We start from the raw sequence: 14,806 nt of genomic DNA on the forward strand, positions 1-14,806 counted from the left end.
AACCAAGGCGGTTAAGAATTGGCCTAGATTATTAATTCCAACTGACACTAGAAGTTTCTTGGGTTCAGCCGGGTACTATAGGAGGTTTGTGAATGGTTTTGCGTTCATTGCTTCTCCTTTGATTCCGTTGACCCAAAATAGTGTGAAATTTGAGTGGTTTGAGGCATGTGAAAGAAGCCTCCAAGGGATTTGTGGTATATTGTGATGCATCCCGCGTAGGCTTGGGTTGTATTCCTATGCAACATGGGAAGGTTTATGCTTATGCCTCCAGACAATTCAAGGTGCATAAGAAGAATTATCCAACTAATGATCTTGAATTGGCAGCAATAGTATTTGCCTTGAAAATATGGAGACACTACTTGTGTGCTGTTCATGTGGATGTGTATACCGAACATAAGAGTCTTAAATATGTGTTTACTTAAAAGAAGTCAAAATCTCCGGCAAGGAAGATGGATTGAATTATTGAAAGATTACACATGAGTGTTCTCTACCACCCTGGCAAGGCCAATGTGGTTGCGGATGCTTTGAGTCGTATGACCATAGGTAGTGTGTGTCATATAGAAGAAAGGAAGAAAGACTTAGAGAAAGATGTTCATAGGTTTGCTAGATTGGGTGTTCGGTCGGAGGATTCCCCTAATGGTGGAATTATGGTTCATAATAACTTCAAGTCATCATTAGTGGTTGAGGTGAAGTCTAAGAAACATCTTGAACCTCTATTGATGGAGTTGGAAAAATCGATACTTAACAAGTTAAATGAACTATTCTCCCGGGCGGGATGGTGTTCTAAGGTACCATAATAGGTTGTGAGTGCCGGATGTTGATGATTTGAGGAGAAGGGTGTCGTAAGAAGCTCTTGGTTCTCGATATTCTATCTATCCGGGTTCCACCAAAATGTATCATGGTCTAAGAGAGGTATATTGGTGAGATGGCATGAAAAGGGACATAGCGGAGTTTGTATCCAAGTGTCCAAATTGCAAACAAGTTAAACCTAAGTATCTAAAGCCAAGTGGTCTAATGCAAGAAACATATGTTCCTACTTCAAAGTGGGGGAAAATTAATTTGGACTTTGTTGTTGGGTTGCCTCGAACCCATAGGCAAAACGACTCAATTTGGGTTATACTGGATAGATTGATAACATCCGCACACTTTATTCCCGTTAAGTCTACTTATACGGCGGAGGATTATGCAAGGATCTACATTGATGAGATTGTGAGTCTTTATGGTATTCCTTTGTCCATAATATCGGGTAGAGGTTCACAATCCACATCTCGTTTTCGGAGATCTTTCAAAAAGGGTTGGGTACACAATTAAAGCTTAGCACCGCTTTCATTCCCAAACAGATTGTCAAGAGCACCGAACTGTTCAAGCCCTAGAAGACATGTTAAGGGCTTGTGCAATTGATTTCAAAGCTAATTGGAACAATTACATACTATTTATTAAGTTCTCTTATGACAATAGCTATCATTCTAGTATTTCAGTGGCTCCATTTGAAACACTATATGGTAGGAGATGTAGGTATTCGGTAGGGTAGTTTGAGATTGGAGAGTCTTCAGTCCTTGGTCCCGAAATAATCCATGAAGCCTTGGAGAAGGGTTGGTTGATAAGGGATAGATTGAAAGCATCCTATAGTCCGCATAAATCCTATGCCGACAATAGAAGAAGAGATGTTGAATTCGAAGTTGCTGATATGGTGTATTTGAAGATTTCACCTATGAAAGGGGTGATGAGATTCAGCAAGAAGGGGAAGTTAAGTTCCCGTTATGTGGGTCTCTATGAGGTTTTGCAACGGGTCGAAAAGGTTCATATGAGTTGAGACTACGTACTGAACTAGCTTCGGTTAATCTGGTATTCCATATGCCCATGCTTAAGAAGTATTGGATATCCCGTATCCATTCTTCCTGTTGAAGGGTTAGGTGTGTATGAAAGCCTTTCCAATGAAGAGGTTCTGATGGAAATTCTAGATCGTCAAATTAAGAAGTTGTGGAACAAAGAGGTTGCCTTCGTAAAAGTCCTATGGAAAAACCACCTAGTTGAGGAGCAACATGGGTGGTCGAGGCCGACGTGAAATCCCGCTATCCTCATCTTTTTCCTAATTGAGGTTAGTAATTCCTCTTAAAACAAAATAATGAGTAATATGAATTTGGATTATTTGTAAATAAGTGCATAGTTTGGTAAAGGTTTATGTCAAAATGAGTTTTCATGAAAAAGGTTTTTTTTTTTAACTTGCACTAATAAGAAATATATGTTTTGCCTTCTTGAGATTTTTGGTCTTTTGATGTTGTCATGATAAGAATAGCATGGTAACTCTTTAACATGATTTTGAGGTCAAGTTGATGTTGAAAAAGTAGTTCCTTATAATATGTTATGAAACATTGAGCTCTTATGTGTTGTGATTTGAGTTGCTATGTGTAATTTGATTGATATCTGTTGAATGGAGTTGTGAACTACTTCTATGAGTTGTTACTTTTTATATACATGATGTTGGTTGGGCTACTAGTATTGAGTATATCCTTTCCCTACAAAAAAAGATTTTTTAGTGTCGTTCGGGGACGGATGTTCCTAAGGGGGATAATATAACACTCCAAAAGTCCATGACCTAATCTAGAGTCTCACATGATGAACTAAACATTAACACACTGTCTCTAAGTTTAACTTAATGTATCAAAACTAGTTAGGAAGTGTTAGGGTCAAAACGTTAAGTAACGTCCAAGACGTCCGGAAACTAGTGCATTTGAACTAGTGAAACGTCCTTAGGTTTCGTGAAGGCTTGGAGGTTTCATATGAAGTATAAACTTGTAACCCTCCGAGGATCTCCCTAGGGGTCCACAAAGGGAACCCAAACTTGGCCAAGCAAGCTGCCCAAGGCAGCGCGAAATGCACTATGGTGAAGTGTCTCTGCGTCACGGACATGGTCCACCAAGATCCAAAATATTGGTCAGTGACGTGGCCACGTAGCGGAATCGTCTGGTTAAAAAATTAAAGTAGGAAAATTTGCGGGAGAAGCTCCACTACACATAAATGTTTCCCGACGAAAATCTGAAATTTAGAGTCCAAGTTTGACTTCACTAAAGGGTCAACTTAAGTGATGGGTCTTTTGGGTATTTAATGAGAGGGTTATATATTGATTTTCAATCAGTTTTATCTCATATTCACTCATTCAAATAAAATCCCAAAATCAAAAATTCAAAAGCTCTCTCGTCCTCCATTGAAGGAAGCAAGAAGCTTGTGGAAGAAGTCAAATTTCTCTAGGATTTCACTCGAATTTCGTGGATTAATTCTCAATACTGTATGGATTCACCACTCTTGGGTTTCCTTTTCCCAAGAGGTCCTTTCAAATATTGATTTCTAAATCACCCAATTCCAAGGGTTTTCTTCTAAACATGAAATTGATGATTGATTATGACTAATTGTGATTACCCATGGCTAATTAAGAGTAGATTGTTGCGTAATTGATGTTGATTAATGGTAATTCATGTAGATCATGTCCTTTTCCCCGAATTTCCCCAAATCTTGGATCTTGCTTATAAATTGATGAATGTCTTGATTATTAGACTTGTTTTATCGATTTTAATTCATTCATGGACTGCCTAGGGTAATGTATTGTTGGGATTTAATTTAATTCTTAAAGAATTCATGATGAAACCTTTTCCCCAAACCCTAGGTTATGAATTGAAGTTAATTTGGTTAGTGATGATACAATTGACTTAGTTCTTGTTAGATTGCTAATGTTTGATATTATTACACTTATTGATGGATGAATGTGGTTGGTTAATGGCAATTCCATTGAATGAGGATTATGAAGGTGATTGGGTAAGACTATGTGATCTTGAATCCTTACTTCAATTGTGATGCGTTGTACTTGATGATGATGGTTAATTCAAGTATTACATGTGATTAGCTTACCCAGGTGATGGAATCATAAATGTAATTGAGATGTCTTTACTAAATGAATTGTGATATAATGATTAAGGTATGATGATAAGGTTGATTGTGAATCATTTATGTTCCTTATTATGGTATGATGATGATGGTGTTAATGTCACAAATGAATGATTGCAATGAAAGGACATTCTCATGCAATTCCTAATGAGGTAATGATTATTATATGCAAGGGGTTAGTCTCCTATGATCTACATTAAGCTATGATTGATTAATAAAGGCTTAAAGACATTTCAAAAAGGGACTTAAGCTTAGCCCTGAGTGAACTAGTTATGAGAGGTGTCCCTTCCTAATATGGAAAGGTAGGTTCACAATGGTTCTCATGAGATAGAGATTACAATGCCATGGTGCATAAAGAGGTCTCAAGAATTTCTCCTAGTTCTTGAACTATGTTTCCCCATAGGAATACTATTTAGTGGATCTACCTAGAATGCTATGTTCATGTTTAGGTTCTACTTTGGCAAGTAGACCACCTTCTTTCGGTGTAGGAATTCATGACACCGGGTTCTACATTTAGCTCATGTGGTCTATGTTGGTTAAGGCAATTGTTCACAAAAGTAAAATGAAGTAATAAAGTGAACACTAACTAGGGTGACTTAAGGGGTTTGACTTAGTGTAGGTAGGGGATGGGACTTTACCTATGCATTGCATTAGTTGGCATTGTGAGAAGTCCAAGGAGGTTGTTCTTATGTTATTATGCACAAGATATCGTGAAATGTATAATTTGACTTTCTATGATGTTAATATATACATGATGTTGGTTACATTGATGAACATGGTATTGGTCTAAATTGCTATATGTGGTAATGAATACCTATGATGATATGTGTTATGAAGCGAGGCATTACTTATGATCTCCTATCTTGTTTACTTGATTGTGTGGGGTTATGGCATTCCAAATGAGCATTGCACTTGTAGGATTAGGATGGTGTTGTTGGTAAGGGTATTATATGTTGATGATATGACTTATTGAATATGAAATGCTAATGTGACAATATGATGATATTGTTCTTGTTTTTGAACATGTATTATGTTGTTGTGATCCTTCTCTTGTATATTTTCTCTTGTGTGTGCATAAATGCTTTCAAAATGACTTTGAATGTTTCTAAAGAAATGGTCCCTTTTCATGCATGTCTTCAAATGTTTTATGTGCATATATCCATACTTAGTACAAGTGGTTGTACTAACCCATATTTCTACTTTTTCTACAAATATGTAAGTTACGACCATTGCGTTCCTAGAAGGCCAACCAAGAAGACTTAGACTCTTTTCTCCAAGTATTGGTAGGTCCTCATGTTCGAGGATGTTACCTTTTCTATGCTCTAGCTTTGAAGTTGTATTGTCTTAAAGACATTGTTCATTCCTTTATCATTTGAATAAGCCTATAATGGCATATAGACTTTTTATTGGCTATGTCCAACATTTGTATTCATTTAGATGGTTCAATATGAGACGAAGTATTAGACGAATTCCTACTTATCTATTATGTTGTGTAAATAAGAAGCCTATGTATGCTTCATATGCGAGGAGTATAAGTAAAGTCCCTATGTAGTATACGAGAGGTTTATGAAAAACCCACTATATAGATATGTATGAATAGTTTTAATTTTTCCACATTTTTAACATATGAAATATAATGACGAATTCTAAGAGGCTAGTCTTAGTCCTATTTGAGGACGACGATCCCAGTTACGTCTAGGGGGTGCTCCCCGATCGTGACAGATTCAAGAACCAAGCAAGGACACTAATTTGAAAAAAGGAACAAAGTAAGGTGAAACAGTAGGGAAAATAAATCATGTTGATCGCCAAGTCCACATGGTGAGTCGTGGAATGGATTTTGACCACTTCAATTTCCAGTGTGCCAAGACTTGAAGGAGAAGACCAAGTTCGCAAGAGAAAGGAGTAGGAAGCGGAATGTAATACCTCGAAAATTACTTAGGTGAAGCTAGAGCCTAACATGTTTTTCATGATGGTCTAAGTTCCTAAAATGGTATATAATGTTGTATTGAGGCAATAATCTTTAGGTGCATTGGAAGTCAAACATCAAGGGACGACCAAGACGTTCGATGATTAAGTCACCTATGTGACTCATGTGTGGTTATGTGCCTATATGTGTATTTCATGAGTTAATGAGGTCCTTATATGAATTATCATAGTTTTTATAGTCCGTTTGTCAAGTTTCATGAAGTTTGGAGGTCAAACGTCCAAGAACGTCCATGACGTTTGAAAAGTTTGAATTAAAATGACCTTGGATGTCTTGGCATGTTTCGTTGAGTTTCATATGTTCGTTTTGGATGAAATTGATGTGGGAGGTCCTAAACTCGTATAAGAACATATTCAGGTTGGAAACGTTCAAGCAAATATCCCCAAGGACCATCCAAGGGTCCTTGAGGAAGGACCTTTCCTTAAGGCAAGGTTGTCTTGGACCAGCCCCAATCGACTGAGGCGAACAACGGCTTGTTGGACAGCCGATGACCCGTCGATGGGAGGCTTGGTTCAAGAGTTAGACTAGCTCCCATTTTCCAGGATCTGACCCAATCAACAGAGGACAGGACGGTCCATTTGTGGACTGACGCCCCATTGATGGGCAGTTGTATGTGAGGGTCTGTTCCTGCGCAGGCTTACTATTAATGCAAGGTGAATAGGTAAATCACCCAAAGTTAAAATAAGAGAAAGTTCAGTCACTTAGGTTTATTTTAGGTATTTTAAGTGTGTTTATAAGTCCTAAATACCTAGATGAATTCATTCTTCAAAAATCAAAACCCAAAATATCTTAGAAATTCTCTAGAACTCCATTGAAGCCAAAACTCAAGGAAGAACTTGGATAGGAGATTTGAGTAGTGATTCGTCATAAATTTCATGGATTAACATCATTGAGGTATGGTTTCTTATCCTTCAAACTCTATTTAAAAAGGAGCCAATCTTCAAAGTGATTTTCAAAGACTACACAAAAGATGAGTTTTCTCAATTAAATCTATCCATGGGTTCTTGCATTAAAGGTTTTAAATCATTGAATATTGATTGAATTATTGTTAATTAGATTATTTTAACTCAATTGACCTATGAACACATGTAATTGATGAACCTTAGTTTTTGACTACCTTATGGGTTAATTCATATTGACTTAATGCTTATGAATTTTAGTGTAGTTTATGAGCTATTAAATAATGTAATAATTGTATTCAATTGATGTATAAGTTGTCTTATATTGATAAATATATATTGAATTGACCTAGATTCATTGAGTATTATAGTTTTTGTATTGAATTGATGTTCATGGCCATGGGCAAGGGCCCTATGGTATTGAATTGGATGATTTAACTATGGATTGAAGTGGTGAGAATAGATTGGTGGTACACTTCCCTAATTCTCTTTATTTTAAGTAATTTAGATCTTGATTTATGTTGTGATTGGTATGGTACACTTATGGTGACGGTGTTGTGTGCTTTACTTGTAATTGATGTGGCCTCGTCGGTGTTACTTTATGTATTATGATAATCATGGGATTGTCGGCACTACTTTAAGTACTATAATGATTTGTGTAGTTGATTTATGTGAAGTATGATCATATCTACCTACTTGTGATTAATGTGAAAGTATGTGTTCTTCTATTGTAATTAGGTGATCATGTTAGACTATGACAATGTCTTTGTATGTGTAGTCTTATAGTTGATGCATGATTATTCCTACTTGACTATATGAGTATATGATGGTTATATTGATGATGTTATAGTAGTGTATAGGACGACTTATAGATGATAATGATTATTCCTATGTGCTTCTAGAATGATATGTTATATGTGAAGTATTGGTGTGTCTTGTGTGGTTGACTTGTGTTCCTTACTTGATATACATATAAATGTGAATATGAAATGTCTTGACTTAGGATGCTACAGCCTCTTAGTCTTGTATGTATGTGTAACATCCTGTAATTTTCATGACCTATACTAGAGACTCATATGTTATATAATGATAATTTTAGATCTAAAATAGTGTACATAACTTGTTTGAGAAGTATCGAAGCCATAGCATAAAAGAAAAGACTTAACGTCCAAAAACTAGCGAAATTCAACTAGTTGACGTCCCTATGTGTGGTGAAGGTTTCGGAGGGTCATATGAAGTCCACAACTTTTAAAAAGATTTTGAATAGGTAGAATTTAGTATATAGGGTCAAAAAATACAGTCACGACACCCCAAGGACCAATGGAAGGGTCATTGGGAAGGACCCGAAGTTGGGCGAGCAAGCTGCCATGGTAGCTTGCACGCAGGCAGATTCTGGTGGCTGCTGCGCGTCACGCAGCCATCACGTGGAAATCTGAATTTGGCCTCACGACACAGGGCTGACACTAATCCTACTGCCTCAGCTCAAAATTTAAAAATAAATCGGAAAATTAGCCTCACAACGCACACCTACTTCCCAAATATCGTAAAAGTCATATTTTGGGTGTTTTGACTTCACAAAAATAAACCATTTAAGTGAGGGGTCTTTTGGGTAATTTAATGGGTGACTATATAATGTCTTAGGGTTTGTTTTAGATCAATTTTATCACTCAAACCAAGTCCCCCAAGTTGAACTCAAAAATCTCTCTCTCCCAAATTCTTTTTTCCTCCAAAGCTCCATTTAAGACCAATAGAGCTCCAAGAAGAAGATCAAGCCTTCAAGTTTTCAACCCAATTTCGTGGATTTATCATATCTAAGGTATCATTTGTTTTAGTCTTGGTATTTTTTCCCCTAAGAGGTTCTTCAAAAGATGATTTCTAGATCCCCCAAAACAAGGATTTTTCTCCTCACATGGATCTTCTTTCTAAAACAAAATTGTGAGCTAATTGTGATGAATTATGATTAATTAATGTGGTCTAAGTACGAATTGATTGTCAATTGATGAATTTCTATGAGTTTTCCCTTGACTTATGTATTTCCCCCAAATGCCTAATTTCTTGGATTAATTAAGGTGAATTGTTGAGGGTGATGAATATGTCACTTGTTTACTTTAATTTTAGTTATGTTAATTCTTCATGAATTGCCCTAGTTCATATGTTGGTTGTGATTTCTTGGGTATTGAAGTATGGAGTCCCATGAAGGGCAATGAGGTATGATCTTGATTCTCCATTTATCTCAATAATGCAAGGCGAAACCTACTTATGTGATAATGATGCTATAACTAATTGTGTTGTTGTGATGTTGGTGACAAGGATCCCTCATCCCTAATGCTAGATCTATGAATTGGCTATGAAGTAGGTAATTGTTTTATGATGTGATTATTTTATGATTGAATGTAGTTTCTCATGATTATAATGTTGTGTCTAAAGTGAAAGGATAGTTATCACTTGTAATCACCTATGAGCTATTATGATAAGATGTTTACTAAAAGGTCTAGAAGAGATTAATGTGAACTTATATGATGACATAATACAATCAATAAAGGGAATACTTTCTTAGACCCGAAAGGGCATGTAAATGGGATGGAGGTGTCAGGTTAGTAAGTCTTGCCTCCCATATGGGTTTCCTCACATTAGTAAGTCCGGATTCCCTAGTATGTGTTGTCTCCTGAGATGGAAACCTTCACGTTAGTAAGTCAAGGTTTCTAGAAACAATCTCCTTGACCCTTATCTATGTGCCCACATAGGACTCTAGCTTAGTGGATCCACCTGGATAGCTATGTACGAATGGTTACACCTTAGGCAAGTGTAACCCTCTCTTTTCGGTGTGGGAGTAGAAAACCGGATTCCATGTAGATCACATGGTCTCACGTCGGTTATTACACTTCTTTGCCTAATGTAAAAGTGTGAATAAGTTAAGCATGTGGAATCTTATTAGGGTTTTCTTAAAGGCTATTACATAGAGTAAGGGAGGGTATGAAACTTCACGTACTCATTGCACATGTGGGAGCCTAAGGGACTGTTATAGTAGTGTTCTTTATGATTATGATTATGATTATGGTTATGTTGATAAGCAATGAGTAAGAAATTATGTATAAGCATGTCATGAAAAAATGTTGTAAATATGAAGTGGGTTGCTTAATGTGATACCTAGCCATGGATGGGATTATGGGGTTCTACCTTTGCATTGCACAAGTATCACTTGGGTGATCTACATGTTGGGTTGCTATTATGTTGAATTAACTTATTATGCTTCTTATATATGCATGTTGAGTTAAATTGATAGAAAGCATGGTTTTGACTAAATTGTCCTTTTCTCATGCATTGATGACTTTTGTGCATAGGAGCCATACTTAGTACATGTGTTTTGTACTAACCCATATTTCTCCCTTTTCCCCCAAACATTTTAGGTTCGGGCCATTGAGGAGATTCGTGGTCATTGAAGAAGAAAACTTGTCTCTTTCCTAAGTCAATTGGTGAGTCCTAATGACTTCTGAGGATAAAACAACATGTCAACCCTTATTAGTTTTTTCTATGTTTTGAGACAATTATTCCATTCTCATGTTGAGACTTCATTGTATTCTATATGGGCATATTGTAATAGACTAAGGGCTATACCCAAACTATTGTGACTCATTCTTTAGATGGTTAATTGCAAGACGAACTATTAGACTATGTTGTTCTAGAATGTTAAGTGAGAAGCCTATGTATGCTTCCTATGTAGAGGTCTATGTAAACCTCATTACGTATATATGTAAAGTCTTAAAATTTATCCGCTTTTTGGACCTATGATATGTGATGACGAATGCTAAGAGACTTGTCTTAGTCCTCTTCGAGGACGCCGCCGCCAGTAACGACTAGGGTGTACTTTGGGTCGTTACAAACTTCGTATCAGAGCATTAGGTTAAAGTAAATATAAGGATTGATGTCTCACTAAACCACGTCTATGTAGGGTCTTATTCATAATTGTAAAGAGCGCCACTTATGAATGAGAGACTATGTGATGCTTAGGAACTTTCACTCTCTTGTTATTCCTTAGTCGTGCCTAAGAGTCCTAGATCTATTTAGTCCTTTCTTCTAATACTTTTATTGTGCTTATAGGAAATGAATACAAGAATGAAAAATGTTGGAAGGGTCGGAAAGGAGAATTTGAATGAGGCGGTTCCTCCTCAAGCTCCTCAAAACCCTCAAGTTCCTATGAAAGAAGGGGCTATGTCTAACGTTGAGATAAGGTCATCCATGCATAGCTTGACTCAAGTGTTGGCTACCCAAGTTGCTAAGGATGCAAGAGTGCAAGTAAATTCCAATGCTAACACTACCACTTAAAGGATTAGGGATTTCACATGGAAAAATCCCGCTACTTTCTTTGGTTCCAAGGTAGAGGATGACCCACAAGGGTTCATTGATGAAGTGTATAAAGTTCTTAATGCCATGGGGGTTTCTTCTCAAGAAAAGGCAGAACTAACTGCCTACTAACTCAAAGACGTAGCTCAAGTTTGGTATGAGCAATGAAAGGATGAGAGGCCGGTTATAGAAGGTCGGATTACTTGGGAAGCTTTCAAGACGACTTTCTTTGATAGATTATTTCCGTTGGAACTAAGCGAGAGGAAAATGCAAGAATTCATCAGTCTTCGTCAAGGGGGTAGGAGCATAAAAGAGTATAGCCTCAAGTTCACTCAATTATCCAAGTATGCTTCTACTATGGCTGCAAATTCTAGAGTCAAGATGAAAAAATTGATTTGGGGATATCCGACCTTGTGGTTGATGAATGTATGTCGGCTATGTTTATTCCTAGCATGGACATCTCTCGTATTCTGGTTCATGCCAAACAAATTGAGGAGCAATGCTTTAATTTGGAAAAAATATTTTATAAGTTCTTGACTTTTTAGAGTTGCCATTTAATTTGTAACGAAAAAATAACAAAAACTTTGCTTTTAAAGATTTAAATAGAAAATCAATTTGAAAACTTAAAGGGGTTCGGGGATTCACATTTATATTTTAGAAAGGTTACCTAAAATACCCGTTAATACATTTTTCCGACAACTAACATATTTGACTAAAGATTTAACTTAAACTTAACTTTATTTGAAAATTTATTTAGAATTGCTGAAAGTTAAATACTAACCTATTATCTAAATGAGTTATTTGATTTGCAAAATTTATTTTTAAGTTTATTTATACTTGATTGATTTAACTAAACGATTAAAACAAGATGACGTCTTTTGGAGGACTTGAATTTTTAAACCCTATAACTTACGATAGATATCGACAAATAAGGAAATAAATGTGGTAAAGTAAAAAGAGAGAGAGAGAGAGAGTTGGGTTGGATCCAAATCCATTTATTGTTCGCCTAGACCGGTGTTTGGACCCATTTCGTGTTGGCTTCGAGCCTTAGGCCCATTTCTTTCACCTATCCTAAAATTCTAACAATAAATGATAAATAAATAAAACAAGCCAAGGGCTGAGACCCATAAGAACAAAATACAAGACTTAGAAAATAAATTTGGGCTTCTTGGCCCAAAATCTTCAACTTTTCGGCATGTTTTGGATTCTTCTGACATAGGGACCTGTACGTCAAATTTTTGTGAATTGCTTGACTCGAAAGACATTTTGAGCCTTTATGGATCTCTCGAAATGCAAGAGAAGGAGATAAGGGTTCATGACGAACTCAAGTTGATTTCATATGCAAGACAACAAGAATAAAATTAGTACATGTCCATATAATGAAGTCAAAGCATGTAATGAAAGGATAAACTAATTTTATCCTTATAACCAAGGACTCGAAGGAAAGGGAGCAGACCATCAATTTTACATTCAAGACCGATGTTTTTTTCCGTTTAAACTCTTTATCTTTATGCCTTTTAGAGATTGTTCTAGAAAAAGCTAAGAATAATGTAAATATTCAAAAAAAGATTATGCATCTTAGATGATATTCTTGAGTACACACTATTGAATAAGATTGATACAATACTTTTAACTAGTGAAATCCATTACAAACAACAAATTTGCAAGCTCAGTCTCACAAGTGAGCAAACTAATCTTAACTCAATTTTCAAAGGTTTGTAGCAAACACTATTCTATAAAGAGATCAAATAAACAAGAGTCAACATGTATGGACTAGGTAGGCTAAAGAAAATTACTAATGATAGTAAATGTATAATTTTTAGAGGTTCCAGTTAAGTGCTTATGCACATGACAGAATAGACATCTTGTGACTTAACGGACCAGTAAAACGAAATTGAAGAAGGGATATGGCAAACTAGAGGAGTCCGGAAATAACATGACAATCTTTCATTTCGCCACTAATTTTAGCCATCTTCTAAGAGTTTCTCTCATCCCAAAAATGAGATAGAACTTGCAGACCAAACATAAAATGATGCTTGAATAAAGAGAGTAACAAAATAGGCTGAACAAATCCTATAAAATCCTTTTTGAATCACAAAGAACAAAACACGATTCAATACAATCAAACTCGAGGTGAAGTTTCACATGCATATAAAGAGAGAGAAGATTAGCATTGACACTTCAACTAATTCACAAGAATAACATGTTTAGCAAAACTGCAATAAGACATGGCTATAGAAATTTTCAGCAAATGCGGAAGGGAAGTGGAACATACATCCACATAATGCAAATAGAGGATAACTAGTGAAAAACATATAAGACTAATTCAGGCGTTTTTCTTCAACAAAAACTAAAAGAAATAGAGAAAATAACAAGAAGTGTCGGGACCTTTTCTCCAAGTTTGATTGTATTTAAAGAAAGTTCTACACAAGATTTACATCTATAGTATAAAAAGAACAAACTAATTATAATCAGTATTGAATATTCACATTATTAAACCAAAACAACCTTGTTCTCTCTAATTTTAAGAATAATAGGCCTAACTTTAAACAAATTTAAAGTAAGCTAAACCATGGGAAGCTAATCCAAGAAAATAATTAAAATGAGCTAATGCTTTAACAATTTCAACAAAAGAAACTAAATCCTACAATGTAAACCAGTTATATCACTTAGTGCATTATACGATAACAAGTAAAAGCATACTAGCAAAATTCCTTTATCTGTGAACAATTGAAGCAAGTCAAATATAAATACACAAGAACACGAAGTTTCTAGACATAAAATAGATCGAATACACAAGTTAACAGTGAGACTAAGATATAAATACCCAATTGGTATCCTTTGCCCAAATGTCAAGAAAATAGGAGGATAAGCCAAAATACACGCACTTAATGAATCAATACACAATATCGTGTTTCAGAAAGAGTCACAAATTGAATAGCGACTATGATATAAAGATGGAAGAAAATAGAGCAAACCAACAGATAAATCGAAGCTTAAACAAACTATAAAAAAAACTTAACAGACATTATTAGAGATATACTACCATTTGAACAAAAATCATAGCCATAAGCATATTATATATCAGATAAAGCAAGCAGCAACCCAATTTAATATCAAACAATGATAAAAAGCAAAGATTCAAACAAAAGTCGAGATACACACATTTTATGCACTCAGAACCTCAAATGAGTCAACTTGTGATTATAAACAGCTATCAAAACCATGTTCAATCATTTTGCAGAAAATTATACAGAGTGTGAGATCAAAAACATGATATACAATGCATCTTAAATATGAATAACACATTGAATCAAAAATAGAAAAGGGGGAAATCACCTTCTTTCGGACAGCGACTAGGACTAAACAAGTAGGCAGGGACGACCCTTCCACCTACCACTTCGGAGCTTGGATAGACAACCAAGAACTTCGAGCTAACCTTTGAACAAGAAACTTCTCTCCTCTTTGAATTAAGAGAAAAAAAACTGTCTAAAACTTCTCAAGTATAAAATTCATTCAGAGAATTTTCCACTAAGAAATGTCAACAGAAAATTCGGAAGGTGGATGAGTGATTAAAATACTTCAACAATATCAACACTATTGCTCTATATTTTTCCAATTTAATGCTCCGTAATCTTAATTT

Source organism: Solanum pennellii, chromosome 4 (genome assembly GCF_001406875.1).
Source record: "Solanum pennellii chromosome 4, SPENNV200".
Lineage (NCBI taxonomy): Eukaryota > Viridiplantae > Streptophyta > Magnoliopsida > Solanales > Solanaceae > Solanum > Solanum pennellii.